The sequence below is a fragment of the Orcinus orca genome, chromosome 11 (assembly GCF_937001465.1).
Source record: "Orcinus orca chromosome 11, mOrcOrc1.1, whole genome shotgun sequence".
In the NCBI taxonomy this organism is placed as follows: domain Eukaryota; kingdom Metazoa; phylum Chordata; class Mammalia; order Artiodactyla; family Delphinidae; genus Orcinus; species Orcinus orca.
Window position 1 is genome coordinate 26,730,469 of NC_064569.1, and position 18,745 is coordinate 26,749,213.

Below are 18,745 nucleotides of genomic sequence, written 5' to 3' on the forward strand. Positions count from 1 at the left end.
TATTTTGTTGAGGATTTTTGCATCTATATTCATCAGTGATATTGGTCTGTAATTTTCTGTTTTTGTAGTATCCTTGTCTGGTTTTAGTATCAGGGGTTGGTGGCCTCATAGAATGAGTTTGGGAGTGTTCCTTCCTCTGCAATTTTTTGGAAGAGTTTGAGAAGACTGGGTGTTAGTGCTTCGCTAAATGTTTGATAGAATTCACCTGTGAAGCCATCTGGTCGTGGACTTTTGTTTGTTGGAAGATTTTTCATCACAGTTTCAATTTCATTACATGTGATTGGTCTGTTCACATTTTCTATATCTTCCTGGTTCAGTCTTGGAAGATTATACCTTACTAAGAATTTGTCCACTTCTTCCCGGTTGTCCATTTTATTGGCATAGAGTTGCTTGTAGTAGTCTGATGCTTTGTATTTCTGTGTTGTCTGTTGTAACTTCTCCTTTTTCATTTCTAATTTTATTGATTTGAGTCCTCTCCCTCTTTTTCTTGTTGATTCTGGCTAATGGTTTATCAATTTTATCTTCTCAAAGAACCAACATTTAGTTTTATTGATCTTTGCTATTGTTTTCTTTGTTTCTATTTCATTTATCTCTGCTCTGATCTTTATGATTTCTTTCCTTCTGCTAACTTTGGGTTTTGTTTGTTCTTCTTCCTATATTTCCTTTAGGTGTAAGGTTAGATTGTTTATTTGAGATTTTTCTTGTTTCTTGACATAGGCTTGTATAGCTATAAACTTCCCTCTTAGAACTGCTTTTGTTGCATCCCATAGGTTTTGGATCGTTGTGTTTTCATTGTCATTTGTCTCTAGGTATTTTTTGATTTCTTCTTTGATTTTTTCAGTGATCTCTTGGTTATTTAGCAATGTGTTGTTAAGCCTCAATGTTTTTGTGTTTTTTACGTTTTTTTTCCCTGTAATTCATTTCTAATCTCATAGCGTTGTGGTCAGAAAAAATGCTTGATATGGTTCCAATTTTCTTAAATTTACTGAGGCTTGATTTGTGACCCAAGATGTGAACTAACCTGGAGAACGTTCCATGTGCACTTGAGAAGAATGTGTAATCTGCTGTTTTTGGATGGAATGTCCTATAAATATCGATTAAATCTATCTGGTCTATTGTGTCATTTAAAGCTTCTGTTTCCTTATTTACTTTCATTTTGGATGATCTGTCCATTGGTGTGAGGTGTTAAAGTCCCCCACTATTATTGTGTTACTGTCGATTTCCAGTTTTATAGCTGTTAGCAGTTGCCTTATGTATTGAAGTGCTCCTATATTGGGTGCATATATATTTATAATTGTTATATCTTCTTCTTGGATTGATCCCTTGATCATTATGTAGTGTCCTTCCTTGTCTCTTATAACATTCTTTATTTTAAAGTCTATTTTATCTGATATGAGTATTGCTACTCCAACTTTCTTTTGATTTCCATTTGCATGGAATATCTTTTTCTATCCCCTCACTTTCAGTCTGTATGTGTGCCTAGGTCTGAAGTGGGTCTCTTGTAGACAGCATATATATGGGTCTTGTTTTTGTATCCATTCAGCAAGCCTGTATCTTTTGGTTGGAGCATTTAATCCATTCACGTTTAAGGTAATTATCAATATGTATGTTCCTATGACCATTTTCTTAATTGTTTCGCGTTTGTTTTTGTAGACCCTTTTCTTCTCTTGTGTTTCGCACTTAGAGAAGTTCCTTTAGCATTTGTTGTAGAGCTGGTTTTGTGGTGCTGGATTCTCTTAGCTTTTGCTTGTCTGTAAAGCTTTTGATTTCTCCATTGAATCTGAATGAGATCCTTGCCGGGTAGAGTAATCTTGGCTGTAGGTTCTTCCCTTTCATCACTTTAATTATATCATGCCAATCCCTTCTGGCTTGTGAGTTTCTACTGAGAAATCAGCTGTTAACCTTATGGGAGTTCCCTGATATGTTATTTGTCATTTTTCCCTTGCTGCTTTCAATAATTTTTCTTTGTCTTTAATTTTTGCCAGTTTGATTACTATGTGTCTCGGCATGTTTCTCCTTGGGTTTATCCTGTATGGGAGTTGCTGTGCTTCCTGGACTTGGGTGGCTATTTCCATTCCCATGTTAGGGAAGTTTTCGATTATAATCTCTTCAAATATTTTCTCTGGTCCTTTCTCTCTTCTCCTTCTGGGACCCCTATAATGCAAATGTTGTTGCTTTTATTGTTGTCCCAGAGGTCTCTTAGGCTGTCTTCATTTCTTTTCATTCTTTTTTCTTTGTTCTGTTCCACAGCAGTGAATTCCACCATTCTGTCTTCCAGGTCACTTATCTGTTCTTCTGCCTCAGTTATACTGCTATTGATTCCTTCTAGTGTAGTTTTCATTTCAGTTATTGTATTGTTCATCTCTATTTATTTGTTCTTTAATTCTTCTAAGTCTTTGTTAAACATTTCTTGCATCTTCTTGATCTTTGCCTCCATTCTTTTTCCGAGGTCCTGTAGCATCTTCACTATCGTTATTCTGAATTCTTTTTCTGGAAGGTTGCCTATGTCCACTTCACTTAGTTGTTCTTCTGGGGTTTTATGTTGTTCCTTCATCATTAGTGTATAGGAATGCAAGAGATTTCTGTGCATTAATTTTGTATCCTGCAACTTTATCAGATTCATTGATTAGCTGTATGAATGAAATGCCATTTCATTTTGTCTATCTTTCTTTGCATGTGGTTTTTTGTTCCACAGACTGCTGGATTGTAGTTCTTCTTGCTTCTGCTCTCTGCCCTCTGGTGGATGAGGCTATCTAACAATGAAGTTTCTGTTAATGAAGACAAGCTTTGGAAGGTGGAGGCATCTGAAGGCTAGACTCCAGCCGGGAGAGCAGGGCTTCCAGGCTTGTGGCTCCTGCCTGGTGACTGAGGAAAGAATTTCTTGGCTCAGAACCAATTTCTTGGCCTAAACCCTCCTTCACCAGGAATCAACATTTGGTTATAGTGGTGTGAATCCTGCTGCCACTAGGTGGCAAGATAGAGGCAAAAATTCCAGGCAGATTTATAAGATTAGGAAGCCTGGTTAGCCATACTTCAGGCTTTGGAGGTAGGGTGTGGCCAGTCAGGGTGCCACAGGGAAATAACTTGTGCCCTAGAGTTTATTTCTCTACTACTAATTTTAATTCTACCCCTGGTAATGAAGTTTCTGGTGATGGAGTTTAGAGTATAGAATGTGTCATCTTAAAAGCATGAATCACAGGACTTCCCTGGTAATCCAGTGGTTAAGAATCCCCCTTCCAGTGTGAGGGACGTGGGTTTGATTCCTAGTTGGGCAACTAAGATCCCACGTGCTGTGGGGAAACTAAGCCTGCGCACCGCAGCTACTGAGCCCGTGTGCCACAACAAAGATCCCACTTGCCGCAGCTAAGACCCAACGCAGACAAATAATAAATTAGTTAATTAATTTTTTAAAAAGCATAAATCATAAAATCTTAGTTTTTAGAAACTTTGCAAAGCTCTACCATCAGGGCTTCCCTGGTGGCGCAGTGGTTGAGAGTCCGCCTGCCGATGCAAGGAAAACGGGTTCGTGCCCTGGTCCAGGAAGATACCAGATGCCGCGGAGCGACTAGGCCCGTGAGCCATGGCCGCTGAGTCTGCATGTCTGGAGCCTGTGCTCTGCAACGGGAGACGCCACAACAGTGAGAGGCCCGTGTACCGCAAAAAAAAAAAAAAAAAAAAAAAAAAAGCTCTACCATCAGGTTGGTAAGGCACTCTTATCCCTATTTTTTAAATTTAATTAATTTATTTTTAACATCTTTATTGGAGTATAATTGCTTTACAATGGTGTGTTAGTTTCTGCTTTATAACGGAGTGAATCAGCTATACGTATACATATATCCCCATATCTCCTCCCTCTTGCATCTCCCTCCCATCCTCCCTATCCCACACCGCTAGGTGGTCACAAAGCACTGAGCTGATCTCCCTGTGCTATGCGCTGCTTCCCACTAGCTATTTTACATTTGGTAGTGTATATATGTCCATGCCACTCTCTCACTTTGTCCCAGCTTCCCCTTCCCCTTCCTTGTGTCCTCAAGTCCCCTATGTTCTTCAGAACCTTTTTTTTTTTAAGGTTTCTTATGTATGTGTTAGCATACAATATTTGTTTTTCTTTTTCTGACTTACCTCACTCTGTATGACAGACTCTAGGTCCATCTACCTCACTACAAATAACTCAATTTCGTTTCTTTTTATGGCTGAGTAATATTCCATTGTATATATGTGCCACATCTTTATCCATTCATCTGTCAAGGGACACTTAGGTTGCTTCCATATTCTGTAGAGCTGCAGTGAACATTGTGGTACATGACTCTTTGAATTATGGTTTTCTCAGTAGTGGGATTGTTGGGTTGTATGGTAGTTGTAGTTTTAGGTTTTTTTCTTTTTTTAGGTTTTTAAGAGCCTCCATGCTGTTCTCCGTAGTGACTGTATCAATTTACTTTCCCACCAACAGTACAAGAGGGTTCCCTTTTCTCCACACCCTCTACAGCATTTATTGTTTGTAGATTTTTTGATGATGGCCTTTTTTTTTTTTTTTTTTTTTTTTTGGTGGTACGCGGGCCTCTCACTCTTGTGGCCTTTCCCATTGCGGAGCACAGGCTCTGGATGCGCAGGCTCAGTGGCCATGGCTTACGGGCCCAGCCTCTCCGCAGCATGTGGGATCCTCCCGGACCGGGGCACGAACCCGCGTCGCCTGCATCGGCAGGCGAACTCTCAACCACTGCGCCACCAGGGAAGCCCGATGATGGCCATTTTAACTGGTGTGAGGTGATACCTCATTGTAGTTTTGATTTGCATTTCTCTAATTAGTGATGTTGAGCATCCTTTCATGTGTTTATTGGCAATCTGTGTATCTTCTTTGCAGAAATTTTGTTTTACGTGAGGACTCCTCTGCGAAGACAGTAAGGTTGGGGTCCCACACCTGTGCCAGGCGTGGGCTCCACTGGGTGCGCGGCAGCCTGGAGTAGCTCTGGATGGGAGCCCACTCAGTGGACCTTTCGCGAGGCTCAGTGGTCCCTCTTCACTGGTCTCCTCAGGTCGTAGTCACGTTTCTTCGACATACACCAACCGAAGTTTAAGTGCGTGTGTGTTATCCCTATTTTATAGATGCACAAATAGATGTCCATAGAAGTTGGTTTTTACAAGATCTCACAGTAAGTCACTGGCTGGTCTTGTTCTTTGAATTACAGTTCTGTGCCAGTTAAGCTATTCTTTTAAGTGCAGTCTATTTATGGGAAAAAGTAGAGACTAGAAGACGTTCTGGATTCTACCTTCTGCTTTTCCATAGTTCTGAATGTACGCCCTGATGCAACCCAAACCTGGCAGGTAGTAATGACCAAAGTTGCCAGTCCTGTGACTATAAGAAAACAACCTTCATTAGATTGTCACTTAAAATGCAAACCTATGAAGTCATAGCAGCTACCACATTGTGACGCTTACAGAATTGTGAAGATTGAGGGAGGAAGCCTATACGTGTGCCTGGCGTATAACCTAGCATAATACCTGAATTTAATAAAATGTTTTTCCCTCTGTAGTTGCCTCTCCCCCCGTGTTTGTCTCTTGTTTTGAAAATATATTAGTTATCTGGGCATATTAATGATTAGTTGGAACCAACATGCTGAAGTTAGGGGAAAAACTTTCTTTTCAAGAGTCCAGGCTTTTAAATTGTCTTCCTTTTCTTTGTCACAGCAATGGACTTTGAAAAAAGTAGTGTTACTGTGGAAACTGAATACATAATGCTTTCCTACTTGTTTTCAGAAGGAGAACAGTCCATAACTATGCTTCTTAATAGTTGCTTTCAGACATTTTAACCACAACCCAGTACAAAACTCTGTGTGTCCATGTACATGTGTATTTGTGTCTGAAATAAAACTTAATCCTTTCTGTGTGTTTATATACCCTGCTCTTTTCTATCAGATCCACTAAGGAGATGTGACCACAGTTTAAAAAATCTTCTGCCTTAAAGAAAGATAAGAAAACATTCGTTTTGGGCTTGTTTTTCTATCTTAACTAAAGACCTTTCAGGTTGGCAAATCCAGGGTCAAAGTTCAAAATGAGAAGGTTATACCTCTTAGAACATGTAAGTTTGGATCCTAGACCTTGGTGCTTCCAGTAGTACTTGAGGGGTATTGACATTTCCATTAGCTCACCTCACACTTAGTTGTGCCATAGCCATGATTAAAGGCAGTGAGAACAGAAAGAAAATGCAACGTAGGTACTGTTAATCACAGCCAACATTTCTGCTAAAACTTTTACTCACCCTGTTTTTCTTTCATGGGTCGATTTTAACCTTATTTCTTTCAGTTTTTGGATCAATGGGCTTGTGTTAACTCATATCACCTATCAAACCCACTTGAGACAGCTTAGGAAATTCAGGTGTGAATTGTTGTTTTTTTTTTTAATTTTTTTATTGAAGTGTAGTTGATTTACAATGTTGTGTTAATTTCTGCTATCCAGCAGAATGACTCAGTTATACACATATATACATTGTTTTTTATATTCTTTTCTATTATGGTTTATCCTAGGATATTGAATATAGTTCCCTGTGCTTTAAGGTATAAACTGTTGAATAAAACAGATTGCTGCCTCAGCTGCTGATGGACTAGGGCAGCAGTGTTGACTGGTGCCTTCTTGTTCATACCCTGGGGTGTGTGATCTCATTTGCTCCCCATAGCCCTGTGAGAGAAGAGATGAAATCGTCTTCTTTATTCAAAACCACCATCACCACTGAAAAACAAACAAGCAAATAAAATCCAAGGATTCAAGAGGTTAGCTAGCTTGTTCAAAGTCACATAGCTATAGGGGAGAGTAAAGCTTCAACCAGGTCTGCCTTATTACTAAAAACCTTGATACCAAAACCCTTCAGAATTAAAAATGTTAATGTCAGGAGTACCTTTGTTGTGTATTAAGTACTAATTAAAATACTCTTTGGGAGACAAATTAGTTAAAAGAGTATAGCACAAGAAAGAATTATTCAACTATCGTTGTTTAAAGGTAAATCACCATTCTTCTCAACTTTGTACTTCAGATATTCAAGTTGCCTTCCATTTGGAGGAACGTTGATACTATCCCCATAAATACATTTTTTTTCCTCTGTGCTGCAAACCTGGAAACCTGTGGTAAATGCCCATGTTTTATGGTTTGTTGTATTTCCCGTTTTTGTTCTGAAAAGCCTGTGAGGTAAGGGGACATGTGGTGATGATATTGTTGGCAACACTAAGATATGAAAAGATTGTGTGGGAATTTAAATAAGAACTCTGGTCTTCTGACGGCCTGCCCACTTCTTTGCAGAGGCATTAATCCATGTGGGCAGAGTAATTGAGTGTTTTGGGTAAAGACCCAAGGTTAAAAATGACAGAGGAAGAGGACCTCACATTGCATTTGTTACTTGGGTTTAGAATGTAGCTGTGTCAAGACTGTTTTGTCAGTGTTCAATAAAGTAATCCCATGAGGGAAAGGTTAAAGTTCTGCACTTACCAGCTATTTCACATAGCCAATAACATAGGAATATTTTTTAAGTTGTGATTTTCCTTTCTGCCCCAAGTTTCTTTTTTTTTTTGCGGTACGCGGGCCTCTCACTGTTGTGGCCTCTCCCGTTGCAGAGCACAGGCTCCGGGCGTGCAGGCTCAGCGGCCATGGCCCACCGGCCCAGCCGCTCTGCGGCATGTGGGATCCTCCCGGACCGGGGCACGAACCCATGTCCCCTGAATCGGCAGGCGGACTCTCAACCACTGCACCACCAGGGAAGCCCCCCCAAGTTTCTTTTAAAGTTTTTGCTAAACACTTAAAATTTTGCATGTGACCAAGTGAAACATGCTATGTAAATAAACAGTGGATTAGCCTTGGTTTTTATGTGTGTTTGGTCTCATCCAGCTGAAATTCATGATTCTACAAAAGATTAAAGAAAAAGGACAATTTTGAGAGCATTAATTTTATATACCCATTGAAAAGATGATTAAATAAGAATAAGAATGGATAAAGTGTACTGAGAGTTTCCTGGGTGCTAGGCAGTGTTCAAAGTATTTTACCCATTTCATGTCATGAAATCTTCTCAAAACCCCAGTGAAGGTAGTAACATTATTATTTCAGTTTTTATAGGTGAGGAAACCAAACCACTAATAGTTTAGCTTAATAGTGAGGGTCACAGTTTGATAAGTAGTGGAGCAGGTATAATCTGACTTGAGATCCGGTGCTTTTAATAACTGTTGTATTGCCATCCTGTGTAACAGACATTAAGCTAAGAGTTAATAGAAAATGAGTCCTGACTGTAGTTTTACCATTAATTTACAGTCTGAACTTGTACAAGTCATTTCATCTCTTTTTGCCTATGTCCTCACCTCTAAATTGTGTGATAGTATCTGTTCTACCTACAACTCTACTTTGTGGAGGGAATTAAAGCTGGAGAGGTATAGTGGCCATGGGGAAGGATACATTGTGAAACGAGAGGCAAAGGCAAGGAGGTAAAGACAATAGAAAGTGAAAGAAAGTATATTTTTTAAAAGCTTATATGCAAAAATATTTCAAAATATTGGTTTGATGAGGGAAAAGTAAGTGCAAATACGTAAATTGTCAGGGTAGGCTGTAAGAACTACCTTCATGGGATGATGAGTGGGAGGGGCCAGAAGTAGAGCTCCAGAAGTAGAAGTAGACCTGTCAGAGATCAGAGGACTGAGGTAAAGGGCTCCCCTGTCGTGCTGCTGCCTGCAGAGGGTGGGCCAGACTAGACAGCCTCAAGAGGATCCGGGAAGTTAGGATGAAGCGTAACCACAAGTGGTACATTTGTCTAGTTAAGCAAGTGACCCATGGTAAATGTTGGTGAAGGTTTGAGAACTGGGTAGAGAAGTTCCATAACTATTTAGGTACATATTTGATAATATTGAGGTGTTTTGAGGCAGGCATGAATAATTCAGTCCTTATAAGGGAGAATAATGTGTGTGATGCCCCGAATCAGACGTCACTGTGCTTCCTACACTGTCACCTTTACCTTTTTTCTTTTACTCTCATTTCCACAATGACCTCAGCAGGTCATTACTGAGACTTGTCTAGCTAATTATGTGATTTTTTTTTTTTTTTCGCGGTACGCGGGCCTCTCACTGCTGTGGCCTCTCCCGTTGCGGAGCACAGGCTCCGGATGCGCAGGCTTAGCGGCCATGGCTCATGGTATCACGGCTCATGGATCCCGTGGCATGTGGGATCTTCCCGGACTGGGGCATGAACCCGTGCCCCATGCATCGGCAGGCGGACTCTCAACCACTGCGCCACCAGGGCCTAATTATGTGATTTTTATATGATATTTGTGTTTTTAAGCTTTGAGCAGAGTGTGAACTGCTTTCAGGACTCATTTCTCAGGAATCTAGTAAGTAAGGAATAATAATGTGTGTATCCATTCCAGGCATATTCATGCATCTCTAAACAGTATGGTTTTCTGGAGAGCACCATGGTAGGGAGAAAGGTCAGGCATCCCCTAGTCAGGAGAAGCCACTTGTCCCTCATTTAGTGACTCTTCCTGTGTAGTTATTAAACTGCAGGACCCTCTGTATTAGTCAGGAGTCTTTAGAAAGACAGGACTAATAGGTTGTGTGTATACATATATATATTATATTATTATATATTACATGTGTTTATGGAGGCTGACAAGTCCAAGTCTGCGGTGTCGGTTGGCAGTCTTGAGACCCAGAAGAGCTGGTGGTGCAGCTCCAGTCCAAAGGCCAACAGGCAGAGACCCAGGAGAGCCAGTGGTGCAGATGGAGTCCATAGGCAGTCTGCTGAAGAATTCTCTTTTGCTCAGGGAGGCCAGTCTTTTTGTTCTATTCGGGCTGTCAGCTGATTGGATGAGGCCCACCCACATTATGGAAATCAGTCTGCTTACTCACAGTTCACTGGTTTAAATGTTTATGTTGTCCAAAACACCCTCCAAGTTGATGCATAGTGTTAATACCTCCCCCTCACACCCCGCCATGGGACATGCTAAAGCAAGGCCTCCTTAGAGGATATTGGGAGCCCTCACCACCCCTTGGGAGCCAGATGTTCATCCTATCCCATTCTCAAAACTTCTCTCAAATGCAAACAATTTTAACTAAACACACTAGGAAGAAATCTTATAACCTTTCTGAATCAAATTAATGGATAAGAAAGCACTTAAAAAAATTGTGAAGCAGTTTACAAATGCACGGAATTTAGGGATGTGGTGAGTGAAGAGGGTGTGGGTAGAGTTTAGCATAATTGCGTGGATTGCCACCTGTCGTGAGGATTATAGGTTGGCAAGAGAACAATAAACCTTTCTTTTTGTGACTGGACTGCACATAATCATACCCAGTGCAGTGAGGCCTTCTTAGAACCTTCTCTTAGGTTTACAGGAAAATCCCATCTTCATTTTATGGGAGGATGGCTTGGGTGGGACCTGGGAATTCCTGTTCTGCTACCCAGCTATTGAATTCTCACCAACTCTCACTGCTGCTGCTTCTCCAGAGGACTCCTTGTGGTGCTATGTGACCCATGGGTTGAACAACTGAATAGATGAAAAATATTATTTGTTTACATAGCAACTATCTTTTGAGCCATATTATCTCATATAAACCTTGGGAGAAAATAATAAAATGGACAGGGTGATTTTGTTGCTGTTCATACCGACAGAGTAACCACAATTTTACTTTCTCTAGTCAGTATAGGGCAGCATTTTGCACATTGTTGCTTAATAAATATTTTGTTTGAAAGAAATCTTATTCTATTTCTGTATTCATCCTCTTTTCTCTTACCTCTGATTTTTCCACAGCTCACCTTTGAGTCTCCACTATATAAAGAATGCTGTATTATTTTTTAGGAGAAGCTAAGTAAATAGAATTAGATCTCCTTCAGGAATTTTTAAATGAAACTAATTTATCTCAATATCATAGTGGAAATATTTAATACTAAATACTATATACCTTAATACTTTTTAAAGTGGAATACTTTTTTTATAACTTAAACTTTTCATTTTATTTTAGAGAATAAGCCTTTCTTTAGTTTAACTTGCAGCAATGGTGGTGTTTCTATTTTTCCAGTGAACTCTTTTTTTTTTTTTTTTTTTTCCAGTGAACTCTTAACAACAAAATGTTCATTAATTAAAAATAGCTGCCCAGTACAGGAAACAGCTCATATAGCAGCTTCTGACACTGTTCTAAAAACAGACCTGAGCTGCTTGTGTGCCGAATAAGAATGAGCACTGAAAACTTGTGAACAAACTCAGGTAAAAGCATGCTTTGTTTTAAGAAGGATCTGTGTGCCTTCACATTAATGTTTTTCTGATTATAAGAGTCATTTGTTCTTACTGTTAAAAGACAGCAACAGCAACAAATGTTATAGTGGTATATTATGTAGAAAGTGGAATTCCCACCCAGATTGTGGTGTCTGTTTAGCCTGGTGGCTTCTAACAGATTCTTTTCTATGCATATACAACAGTATATACTTACTTTAAAAGTGGAATTATATGTTTTTTTCAACTTGGTTTTTCACTTATATTAGAAATTTCCCACATCGAATCTTTTAAAATCCTCTTCCTTTATTTTATTTATTATCTCTTTTAAGGCAGCATAGTGTTTCACTTTATAGCTGTACTACAATTTGTTTAAACCAGTTCCCTATTAATAGGCTTATGAGTTGATATTCTTTTAATTTTTTTCTTTGAAAGTTATTGTTTTTAGGGCAGATGCACTTGTAATTGAACAAATTTACCAAATGTAATTTGTTGGTAGTGTAACATATTGAGAGTTTACTATGTGCCTAGAACTCTTCTAAGCACTGTTCTGTGAAAATTAGAAGAATAATGCTACCATCTTATGAGGGATTTACTATTATTGTCCCTATTCTCAAGATGCAGAAAGCCTCCAGGCTCCCTATATGCCATCATGGTCATCCATAGGATGGACTGAAAGAGGGGTGATGGCTCAGACATTTAGGGCTCTTTAAATCCAAAGGAGCTAAGCAGATGGGTAGCAACTGCGTCAACACAAGAGAAAGCAGAGCTTACAAATTCTTATTGGAGTTTCAGATGTTAAAAATCTTTGCTGGTTGCCATAACAACAGGCTTTGGAAGACCTGCCATCTTCACTCTTGTGACTGTGCCTTGAGGATTCCCTGGCTGTTACCACAGATTGTTTGGTGTCTGTGTATCCCCTGCTGACTTCCAAATTCCTATTGTGAATTTATCTGATACACAGGGCCTTCCTCAGTTTTGTCTGTACCCCTGGTATGCCTTGCTAAGATCTCCTTCCCTGGTCAGTCCTCCCTGATGGCCTGTGTAGGTGCTTATTGTTTTCTACTGAAAATGGAAGCTGTTAAGTTTTTGTTATTATTAGTGGCTTAGACTCTAAGATCTGTCTGTAAGATAGCCTCTAAAAAAAGTTTCCTGAGACTTAGAAGGTATGTTTCATTTGCTTAAATGATGGTTAAATTGATCTTAGGTATAATATATATATTTTTTAAATTGAAATATAGTTGATTTACAATGTGTTATTTTAAGGTGTACAGCGAAGTGATTCAGTTATACATATATATATATACACACACATATATATATATATGTTCTTTTTCAGATTCATTTCCCTTATAGGTTATTACAAAATATTGAGTATAGTTCCCTGTGCCATATAGTAAGTCCTTGTTGGTTATCTATTTTATATATAGTAGTGTGCATATGTTAATCCCAAACTCCTAATTTATCATCTCCCCCCTTTCTCCTTTGGTAACCATAAGTTTGTTTTCTATGTCTGTGGGTCTATTTCTGTTTTGTATATAAGTTCACTTGTATCTTTTTCTTTTTTTTTTTTTAAATTCTTCATATAAATGATACCATATGATATTTGTCTTTGTCTGGCTTATTTCACTTAGTATGATAATCTCTAGATCTATCCATGCTGGACATTAAATTTTTAGAACAAAAAGTTTCCATTACATTTCTTCATAATTATCTAGTCTATCATGACTAGAGAGAAGTGAAGTTTAAAATACCACTAAAAGGGACCTGTGTTTCGGTTATTTATTGTAGTGCAATAAACCACTCCAAAACTTGTTAGTAGCTTAAAGCAGCAGTTTGTTATTTTGTGGTTCAGTGGGTTGACCAGGCAGTTCTGTTTTCATGTCCTGTCAGCTGGTTGCTAGAAAGGCTGTGATCCTCTGAGGTTTGGATAGGAGCTCAGCTAGGACCCAGTGGCTGCTTAGGTCACCTGAGGTGTCTGGGTTCCAAAATGGAAAAAATAGATGCTGCCCAACCAAATAAGGTCTGGGCCCAGAATTGGTACTGCATCATTTCTGTCCTATTCTAATCGTCTAAGCAGTAATAGGCTCAGCCCAGAGTCAATGTGGGAAGGGACTCTACAAGGACATGAGTACCTAGAAGTGTGTACACAAAATTTTAGAACCACTGGTCTAAAGGAAAAAGTCTATGAGGAACCTAAAATCTTTATGAGGGGTCAACAAAGGGTTGTACAGCCACATCCTCAAGGCCACATTTTACTGGCAATGCAGGATTTGATCTTTGCCCTGAGCCATTCCTCCCTCCCTCCCTCCCTCCCTTCCACAAGACCCCAGTTGTGTTTTTTTAAAGATTATTTATTTATTTATTTTATTTTTATATTTTTGGCTGAATCGGGTCTTTTTGGCTGCATTGGTGTTGTGGAACACGGGATCTTCGTTGAGGCATACGGGATCTTTTGTTGCGGTACACGGGTTCTATAGTTGAGCCTTGCGAGCTCAGTAGTTGTGGTGCGCTGGCTCAGTTGCCCCGCGGCATGTGGGATCTTAGTTCCGTGACCAGGGATCGAACCCATGTGCCCTGCATTGTAAGGCAGATCCTTTACCACTGGACCACCAGGAAAGTCCCAAGAGCCCGCTTTTTTTATTTGATCATTTCTTGCATATGAAGTACTCCTCGATGACATCCTTGGCCTGAGACTGTTTGCCATAGTCCCTAACCACCACACAACCAACCACTTTACAGGGTTTTCCCTGTCAATTTTACAGAGACCTACTCATTCCCCTAGTTTCTTGTTGTCATCAACCTTAATCAGGTTGATTTGGTGCTCAGCGCAAAGGGCCTCCACCAACTTGACTTACATAGGCTCATCACAGTTGGATTCAAACACACAAAGATGGGCTTGGAGCTTGTCTAAGGCTTTGGCAGCTTCACGAATTCCACATGCTAGGCCATCGTGGATGAGGGCGGTCTTAAGCACCTCTTGCAGAGCAGTATTAACATCCATTATACCTCTGGCAGCAGTGCTTTTTTCGGCTATGGTGGTGGCTATGGCAGTGGCTTACGGGTGGAGCTGAATCTTGAATGCACCCGAGCCTCCACCTCCGCGGGACTCTGCCACAGCAGGGAAAGAGCTACCTGGAGCCATTTCTTACTTTGAGCTTATTTTTTGCTAAGATGCTGAAATGAGCAATGGTTTTATTTTTGAACCGGTCAAATCTGACCCCTTTATATTTCCTCTAAATTCTGTTTGAAAAGGAACCAAACAGTGCCTTTTTTAGTTCATCTCACTATATAGGCAGTTAAAATGAATCAGTTGATACTTTCAACTTTCTTCCTTGAATTTTCCTTAGTCAGATCATTGAGTTCATTAGGTACCATTTCCACCTTCCACATCACTGCATGCAATATTTTGCTAATTGTTCTCATAGTACATAACTTGGGTCCCTTTTCTTCAGGCACTGATACACTTCTTCACCTTTTTCAAATCTTTATTAGCAATCTCCTCAAAACTCTTCCAGCTTCCACCCACCACGTGGATCCAAAGCCAGTACATATTTTAGGTTTTTGTTGCAGCAGAACCCCACTTTTGGTACCAAATTTTGTTTCAGTTATCTATTGCTGCATAACAAATCACCTCCAAATTTAGTGGCTTAAAACAACAATGGTGTTTTTGCTCACGATTTTGGGATTTGGTAGGGTTTGATAAGGACAGCTCACCGTATCTCACAGTCTGTGTGCTGTCAGCTGAGACAACTTGATTAGGGCTGTAGGATTTATTTTCAAGATAGCTCATTTTCATGCCTGGCAAGTAGGTGCTGTCAGCTGGGTATTTCTTCTTTTCCATGTGGGCTTTTCTCATTTCATGTGGCTGTTTGGACCTGCTCACAGCATGGCAGTTGGACTCCAAAAAGAAGGAGGCAGAAGTTGCCAGCCCTCTTAAAGATTTAGCCCAGGATTGGCACAGTGTCATTTCTGCCCTTTTTCCTTTGGACAGTCATAGGCCCAATCCAGAATCAAGGAGGTGGCAAAATAGACCCCACCTCTTGGTGGGAGTAGTGACAGAGAGTATGTGGCTGTCATGAGTCCACTCTACTCTGTTAGGGGTTTTTTTTTTTTGACAGTATTGAAAAGGCACTCTTGGCTCAAGTTACGAGATGGTGAAAAATAATTGTTTATTATTTGAAGTAAAGTCGTGAGCTCTGGAAGGTTAAAAGAAAACTTTTATATATAAAGAGCATTTCAATATCTGTGAAAAGTTTAAATGGTATATTTTACTGGTGGACAAAAGTCATTTTTGGGGGGTAGAATTAATTTTTAAATTCCTTCTCATCCACAGGGAGATCAGCTTGGTGCTTTGTGATCACCTAGAGGGGTGAGATAGGGAGGGTGGGAGGGAGATGCAAGAGGGAGGGGATATGGGGATATATGTATACATATAGCTTATTCACTTTGTTGTACAGCAGAAACTAACACACCATTGTAAAGCAATTATGCTCCAATAATGATGTTTAAAAAAAAATTCCTTCTCATCAGAATAATACTTTTTTTTTTCATTTAACAAATGTTTATTAATTATGAACTCTGTGCCAGGCACTGCACTAAGCATTGGGTAGCCAATATTTATTTATTTATTTACTCTTAAGCACCTCTGGTATCAAGATTTGTATGCGACAGGGATGTCTGAATGCACTTATGTATCTTATTTGGTCTTAACACTGACCTGTTTATTTTTAGTAAAGGTTGCCTTCTGTGTCACCACATGTAGAGAAATAGTCCCCTTCCAAAGATTCCCCTTCTTGAAATAGGGACAAAATGCTGTTTAAGAGTTGTGTGCAATGAAAGGGGGACTCTGGATGCTTTGTTGAAGTGATTGTGGTAAAGCAGAGGGTGAATAATGGGATGAAAGGATCCCAAGGTTTTCTATCATTTGGAACTTTTGTGTGCAGCTCTTTCCAGATTGGCAAGAGAGGACAAAACAGACGATGGTTGCCCAAGCTTTTGCTTATTCACCCAAATCATCTATTAGGTAAGGTCATACAGGCTAGTCAATGACTTCCTGAATTTGTTAAGCACTTACATTAGTAAATTTTTCGCTATCCAATTTGAAGCTCTTAAAATCAAATTAATGCTCTATTACAATAGTGATTCAAAAGAGTTTAAATACATCTTGTAGCTTTAAAATTCATATAATCTGACTGGTATTAAATCTTTGACCTTTAACTTTAGTTCCTTTTTTAGCTTTGATTTCATGCTTTGGGGTTTCGTTATACGTTATCTTGATAGCACTGATAAGTTGTTAAATATTGAAATAATTTGAGCATGTTTTCTTTAATTTGATTGTTTATAAAAATGTTTGGGGCAACATTGGTTTCCCTCACTTGCTTTTAGTTTTACTCTTCCACAGTAGTTGTCAAGTGTGACTAATAATTTGCTTCCTCTTTCTGTCTCTCCTTCGTTCTTCTTTTTATGTTTTTCTTCTTTATTCTCCTACTACCCTATGAAGTCTGGTGCAATGATATTCAGGAATGAGATAATGGGTGGTGTGGATGAGATGATTATTATACATGTATTTATGATTCTGTATGAGGGATCCTTCTAGCTTCTTCTTCTTTTTTTAAATATTTTTTCCAGCCCAGAAGGTCCACCATTCATTTTTTCTTTTTAAAATTTATTTATTTTAATTTATTTATTTTTGGCTGCATTGGGTCTTCTTTGCTGCGTGCGGGTTTTCTCTAGTTGTGGCAAGCGGGCGCTACTCTTCATTGCGGTGCACAGGCTTCTTATTGCTGTGGCTTCTCTTGTGGAGCATGGGCTCTAGGTGCGCGGGCTTCAGTAGTTGCAGCACGTGGGCTTAGTAGTTGTGTCTCGCGGGCTCTAGTGTGCAGGCTCAGTAGTTGTGGCACACGGGCTCAGTTGCTCTGCGGCACGTGGGATCTTCCCAGACCAGGGCTCGAACCCGTGTCCCCTGCATTGGCAGGTGGATTCTTAACCACTGGGCCATCAGGGAAGCCCCTAGCTTCTTCTTGATACTCTTCAGCGTCAAACTTCCCTGGCATGATATCATTACCAACAGTTTGGAAAATGATGCCTATGCTCTTCGTTGTCAGAAAATATCATCTTCTGTTTCTTTACAAATTAAAGGTCCACTTGTTTTGGGGTGTCTTAGGTACTCATCAATCCATCAAGCAATTAGTGTGAGTGTGAGAACTAGTAAAGCATTCTGGGGACACTTAGGTGAATAGGAAATGGTCACTGTTATTTGCTTCTTACTCTCCAGTCTTCAAATTCTTCCTTCCCAGTCAGATTTGAAAGCTTGGCATGGTTTTCTGAAGGCTTGGATTAGACACCTGTAGAATGTTGGTGGGGGGTGGGGGTGAGGTTGCTGAGTTATTTTGGTACTCTCCTGTCTTCACAACTGTACTTCACTAGTCATTAAATAGGATCTTACTTATTTCAGGGTTTATACAGCCTACTGTAGTCTCACTATTTTGAACTCCAGTTGTTAAGAATGTATTTTTGTATGTATTTAAAAATTGTCCTTTATTTCCCTTGGGTAGTTCCTGATTACCTTCCAGGTATTTTCATAGAATACTCATTTCTGGACTAACTAATTTTAATCCCCTTCAGATTTTCTCATATCCCGCTTTTCCCCATAGCTTTAGTAAATTGTCCAAATAGTTACATATATTTACATTCAACAGAATTATTTTTCCACTTGACCTGCCCTCCGTAGATACCTAAGCAGCAAAATTCATAAAACCTTTTTAACCATGAACTCTTTAAAAATATAATTCGTAAAATAATTTAATGTAGGACTTGGAAGGGACCTTTGAAATTATGTGATTTAGAGCCCTTCTCTTCTGTTGTTGCATAAGTAATGCACAGGTTTGATACATAGAATTAATATAATCAAAAAAGGGAGGAAGACAGTGCTGCATGTAATTGGAGGATACTTTATCTGTTTTATACCTTTAATCTGCCTTGTTTATTGTTTTAATTGCAAAACGCCCTATGGTGCCCTTTCATTTCTTTGTAAATTATATAAAGCCAGTCTTTCAACAAAATCTGCTTATTTGCCCCAATGGGTATATTTGTTGTGCTTGTGGTATTCTTGATTTTTAACTCTAGTTAACCAAGATCATTTTGACTCCCAGAACTTGTTTGAACTACCACTTTTTATTTTGGTAGCATTTACAAGCTATTTCTAGTTCTTCATTTGGGTTGCTTTTAAAAAATATACCCATGAAATCTATGAAGTGCTGATGAATGAAATCAAAGATCTAAATAAATGGAGAGACATACTGTGTTCCTGGATTGGAAAACTCTCAATATAGTAAAGATGATCTCCTCAATTAATATAAAGGTTTAACACAATTCTTATCAAAATTCTAGGAAAATTTTTATAGGTGTGGATAAGATTATTCTAAAATTTACATAGAAAGACAGAGTAACTAGAATAGCTAAAAGTGTTTTGAGAAAGAAGAACAATGTTGGGAGAATCACTCTATCCAGTTTTAA

General features: G+C 39.3%; 1 protein-coding gene and 1 pseudogene across 5 annotated transcripts in view; one reads left to right on the forward strand and one right to left on the reverse strand.

Annotated features, from left to right (window-relative positions):
- Nucleotides 1-18,745, forward strand: part of FGD4 (FYVE, RhoGEF and PH domain containing 4) — a 206,718-nt gene that overhangs the window by 44,351 nt on the left and 143,622 nt on the right. The gene's annotated exons all lie outside the window — the stretch shown is intronic.
- Nucleotides 13,876-14,275, reverse strand: LOC101271427 (40S ribosomal protein S12-like; annotated as a pseudogene).